Source organism: Salmo salar, chromosome ssa23, assembly GCF_905237065.1.
Source record: "Salmo salar chromosome ssa23, Ssal_v3.1, whole genome shotgun sequence".
Classification (NCBI taxonomy): domain Eukaryota; kingdom Metazoa; phylum Chordata; class Actinopteri; order Salmoniformes; family Salmonidae; genus Salmo; species Salmo salar.
Window position 1 is genome coordinate 23,771,711 of NC_059464.1, and position 6,000 is coordinate 23,777,710.

At 40.6% G+C, this 6,000-nt stretch overlaps 1 protein-coding gene across 8 annotated transcripts in view; it reads right to left on the bottom strand.

The window, feature by feature from the left end:
- LOC106584283 (ras-specific guanine nucleotide-releasing factor RalGPS2) overlaps positions 1-6,000 on the bottom strand; it is a 158,425-nt gene that overhangs the window by 95,478 nt on the left and 56,947 nt on the right. The gene's annotated exons all lie outside the window — the stretch shown is intronic.

Here is a 6,000-nt window from a genome sequence, read left to right on the forward strand (position 1 = left end):
CAAAAAATTCTGTAGCCCACAAACCCCACGGGACTCATCCGGAGTCGGTAACGCTGATGTGCCTACTTCGGTCTGTAGCGTCTGAACCGCTTGGGCTACAAACTAATATGAACTCTGTAGATGGGGAAAGAGACTCATGAATAAGATGGTGTTCTCCATGACCCCCATAACTACCACGGGACTCGTCTGAATGTAACCCATACAAATTACACTAATGTACTTGTCCTCTTGCTCAGTTGTGCACCGGGGCCTCCCACTCTTTCTATTCTGGTTAGAGCCAGTTTGCACTGTTCTGTGAAGGGAGTAGTACACAGCTTTGTATGAGATCTTCAGTTTCTTGGCAATTTCTCGCATGGAATAGCCTTAATTTCTCAGAACAAGAATAGACTGACGAGTTTCAGAAGAAAGTGCTTTGTTTCTAGCCGTTTTGAGCCTGTAATCGAACCCATTTACATTTTACATTTACGTCATTTAGCAGACGCTCTTATCCAGAGCGACTTACAAATTGGTGCATTCACCTTATGATATCCAGTGGAACAACCACTTTACAATAGTACATCTATATCTTTTTTTTTGGGGGGGGGGGTTAGAAGGATTACTTAATCCTATCCCAGGTATTCCTTAAAGAGATGGGGTTTCAGGTGTCTCCGGAAGGTGATTGACTCCGCTGTCCTGGCGTCGTGAGGGAGCTTGTTCCACCATTGGGGTGCCAGAGCAGCGAATAGTTTTGACTGGGCTGAGCGGGAACTGTGCTTCCGCAGAGGTAGGGAGGCGAGCAGGCCAGAGGTGGATGAACGCAGTGCCCTTCTTTGGGTGTAGGGACTGATCAAAGCCTGAAGGTACGGAGGTGCCGTTCCCCTCACAGCTCCGTAGGCAAGCACCATGGTCTTGTAGCAGATGCGAGCTTCAACTGGAAGCCAGTGGAGTGTGCGGAGGAGCGGGGTGACGTGAGAGAACTTGGGAAGGTTGAACACCAGACGGGCTGCGGCGTTCTGGATGAGTTGTAGGGGTTTGATGGCACAGGCAGGGAGCCCCGCCAACAGCGAGTTGCAGTAATCCAGACGGGAGATGACAAGTGCCAGGATTAGGACCTGCGCCGCTTCCTGTGTGAAGCAGGGTCGTACTCTGCGAATGTTGTAGAGCATGAACCTACAGGATCGGGTCACCGCCTTGATGTTAGCCCACAAATGCTGACGCTCCAGATATTCAACTAGTCTAAAGAAGACCAGTTTTATTGCTTCTTTAAATCAGAACAACAGTTTTCAGCTGTGCTAACATAATTGCAAAAGGGTTTTCTAAATGATCAATTAGCCTTTTAAAATGATACACTTGGATTAGCTAACACAACGTGCCATTGAAACACAGGAGTGATGGTTGCTGATAATAGGCCTCTGTACACCTATGTAGATATTCCATTTTTTTTTTTTTTTAAATCAGCCGTTTCCAGCTACAATAGTCATTTACAACATTAACAATGTATACACTGTATTTCTGATCAATTTGATGTTATTTTAAAAATTGACAAAATAAAAAAAAAGTGCTTTTCTTTCAAAAACAAGGACATTTCTAACAGACCCCAAACTTTTGAACGGTAGTGTACATCTCCCCTAGATATAGGCCAAAATTCAAAACCTTATGATACATTTTTTACTCTCCTTTTTTGACATTTATAAATGTGTTGTTCAATGTGTTTCTATGCGCTATAGTAGCAGAGGCCAAATTCTATATTTTAAATCAGATTGACATAGGTATTTTGATAGCTGAAGGGGTTGTAAAATTCTAAATCAAATAGCTAAAAGGAGCCATGGTATGACCATGTTAAAACAATACCATAGGTTAGCTTAGTAGAACCCCCGCCCCAACGGCTTAGAATTTTACAGGTAATCGGAATATGATTTTTAGATCGCGGAAACATCTATCACACATGTCAGATTGAAAATGGTGAGATTGTAGACTCCTAAATTGATAGTGCAGTTTGTTTAGGCGATTTTACAGCCAACTAGCTACTCACATGTTGATAAGACTTTGGTACTGTGTGTAGCTACAGTATACAAGCAAGCCAGGCCATAGAGATAGTATTGCATTGTGGGTTTTATAGTCGACTTGAGGCAAAAGATGTCCACAATGATTTTCACATGTTGCTACCAACCTTATAACGCCAAAATGAAACACTTGTTTACAAAAAGTATTGTTCACATATTATTGTTATTCAACACTGTAAATGATAGGAATTAGTGGTTTGTGTTGGATTTTTCCTTAAACGTCTTTATGAGGGTCTGGTGGTGTTAAAAACAGGTACAGTGGGGAAGGAGTAATGAAGAGAAGTGATCCAGTTAATCCCCTACAGTTAAACTACTGTAGCATCACTGGCCTGGTTCAGAATTCAAACACATCACGTCATGGAAAACAACAGACCTCAACGTGCCTCGTTCTCTTTTGGAAAAACTGATTAATCAGCTTTCATTATTGCATAAAACGTGCTATGTCATGTACCATTAAAACTCTTCAACGTTGAGTAGTTAAATCCAAGCTTGGAGAGAGGGAGACTGAGGGCTTTGTACTGCATGAGCAACTCTGACTTCTGTGTACTGTGCATTGACGTCAATGAGAGAGTTCCGTAAAAATTCAAGTTCGGCATCTCCAGTTAAGATTTGGCCCAAGTGGAGAGACAGTCAGAAAGATCCAGCTGTGTTGAGTGTCCAGAGCAGTAGCAGAAGGCATGTTTCAGTAGCATAACAGGAGGTACTTTATAGGATACTAAAAGATAAGGAGAAGAAGAACTGTCCATCTGTCCATCACAATAAAATACTAACTACAGTCCCAGCCTTCCAAGTCTCTCCAGTCTTGTTATTCACTACATTCATATGCATAGATTCAATTAAAACCACTGAGTGAATTAACAGGACACACACACACAGTGGACACACATCTATACCGTTGACACAGACGTTTTTTCCATTCTAGACGTGAGGGAGAGGGAGAGTGACAGGAGTGTTAACTCCAGCTGTGGCGCCGGACATTTGACCAGCAACATTTTAATTTACCGGACATTTGAGAAATCTGCCTGACCCATATGCTTTGGCTGCAAAAACGGATTAGGGCGTCCACCCACGGTGCTCAGAATGACAGAAATCACATTTAGATTAAGGTCATTCATATTAACAGAACATGCAACATGGTCCTTCTTACCAAATTCTGATGTCCTCAGCCAACAAGACAAGTAACGAACAGCAAAATCACTAGCCTGTGTCAATTTATTATCCCCCATAGTATAAAAGTTTACTTATTCTATTGGTCAGCTTGTCGAGAAAGAAACGGCCTATTCCAAACAGACTCTGGGACAGTTGAGGGAAGATGATCCCAAATTCCAAAATCAACCAGTAGGCCTAGGCTACATAAAAAAATATATAAAAAGCAATGAGTCTGATGCAACAGATCAGAACGTTTAGCTTAAAATGTTGATATACAAATGTATTCACATTATAAGAATAGCAACGCACAAGGCAGTAGGCTACGTGGGAATGTTCGTCACATAATGCAATTAGCGGAAAACACTGTCAAAGCGGCACTGCACATGCCAGTGGTTTCACCTGACAGATGAAAATATCCGTTAGAAATGTAGAAAGAGAGGATCTAATAAGCAAGGTAAGACACGCCTCATAACATTCAGGTTTCAAACAAAGTATATGTTCTCAAAATGCATATCCTACTGCATCCAGCTCATTGCAAAGTAGTGTGTGACACGCTGTTGACGTCTTCTGTTGCCGTTTGACAGATTTTCCGCTAAAAGGTTCTGCATGCTGTACGCGTGACAAAGATACTGTACATAACGAATATACTGTACACTACACACGCAGCAAATTAATTATACTAAACTATGCAAATTAACCTATAGACCAATAAGCATGACCAGTGAAATATATTTCCATCGACATGCATTTCTATTAATTAATAGGCTAAAAAGCATTATTTTGCAATGGGGCTTCCGCCAATTTTATTTAACGACTTTTACTTTTTTTTGGGGGGGGGGGGGGCAAAGCCTGCTATTACTGCCTAACGGAAACCCTGACGCAGACACATGCACAAACCCACATTAGCGCAAGATCAGAGACAAAACACAGAGCAGGAAGAGGCCTCTGTCCCTGTCAACACACAGTGCTCTCTTCTCAAATTAAGTCAAATGTAATTTGTTACATGCTTCGCAAACAACAGGTGAGGACGAACAGTGAAATGCCCTTCTCAACATTGCAGAAAAAAATTGAAGTAGTAGTAGAAAAATACTAACACGAAGGAATAAGATACACAACGAGTAACAATAACTTGGCTATATACACAGGGTACCAGTACAGAGTCGATATGCAGGGGTACGAGGTAATTTAGGTAGACACTAAAAAAGTGTTCACACCACTTTTTCCTCATTTTGTTACTGCCTGAATTTAAAATAGATTAAATTGAGATTGTGTGTGTGGGGCAGTGACACACACAATACTTAATTCCACTTTGACATTATTGGGTATTTTTTTTATTTTTACAAATTAATTAAAGGAAAAGCTGAAATGTCTTGAGTGAATAAGTATTCCACCACTGATATGGCAAGCATAAAAACAATCAGGAGTAAAAATGTGCTTAACAAATCACATAAGTTGCATCGACTCAATTTGCAATAATAATGTTTAACATGATTTATGAATGACTACTTCATCTCTGTACCGCAAACATACAGATAATTGTAAGGTCCCGCAATCCAGCAGTGAATTTCAAACACAGATTCAACCACAAAGACCAGGGAGTTTTTCCAATGACTCGCAAAGAAGGGAACCTACTGGTAGGATAAATAAAAGCAGACATTGAATATCCATTTGAGCATGGTGAAGTTATTAATTAATTACACTTTGGGTGGTGTATCAATACACCCAGTCACTACAAAAATACTCAGTTTGCTGGAAAGGAAGGACTCTGCTCAGGGATTTCACCACGAGGCCAATGGTGACTTTAAAACAGTTACAGAGTTTAATATCTGTGATAAGAGAAAACAGAGGATGGACCAACAACATTGAAGTTACTCCACAATACTAACCTAACTGACAGTGAAAAGAAGGAAGCCTGTACAAAATAAAAATATTCCAAACCATGCATCCTATTTGTCACAAGGCACTAAAGTAATAAGGCAAAAAATGTGGCAAAGCAATTTACTTTTTGTCCTGAAACCAAAGTGTAATTTTTGGAGCAAATCCAACACAACATATATTACTGAGTACCAATCTCCATATTTTCAAGAATAGTGGTGGCTGCATCATGTTAAGGGTATGCTTGTAATCGTTAAGGACTAGACAGTTTTTCAAGATAAAAAAGTAAACATAATGGAGCTAAGTACCGGCAAAACCCTACAGGAAACCCTGGTTTAGTCTGCTTTCCACCAGACACTGGGAGATGAATTCACCTTTAAGCTGAACAATAACCTTAAACAAAAGGCCAAATCTACACTGGAGTTGCTTACCAAGAAGACATTGAATGTTCCTGAGTGGCCGTGTTACAGTTTTGACCTAAAATCTACTTGAAAATCTATGGGAAGACCTGAAAATTGTTGTCTAGCAAAGAACAACCAATTTGACAGAGCTTGAAGAATGTTTTAAAGAATAACGTGCAAGTCTTGCACAATCCAGGTGTGGAAAGCTCTTAGAGACAAAAAGGGTCAATGCAGATATTGGTTAAATATTTAAATAACTATTTATTAGTAGTATAGCTTGAGGGGTTCAAGCGGTTTAAGATCCTGTTGGTTCCAGACTTGGTGCATCGGTACCACTTCCCCCTCACCTCTACTATCCCCCTCGTCCCTGCACCCAATCTTTCACCTTATTTAATGTCCCTTCTGCTCTCCCTCCATCCTTCCTATTTTTCTCATCTTCCCCATCTCTCTCTATTTTCCATCCCATCTTCTCATTTTCTTCCAACTCCATCAGTCATAAAAGTGAAGGGCCCAGAACGCTACATTGGGTTTCA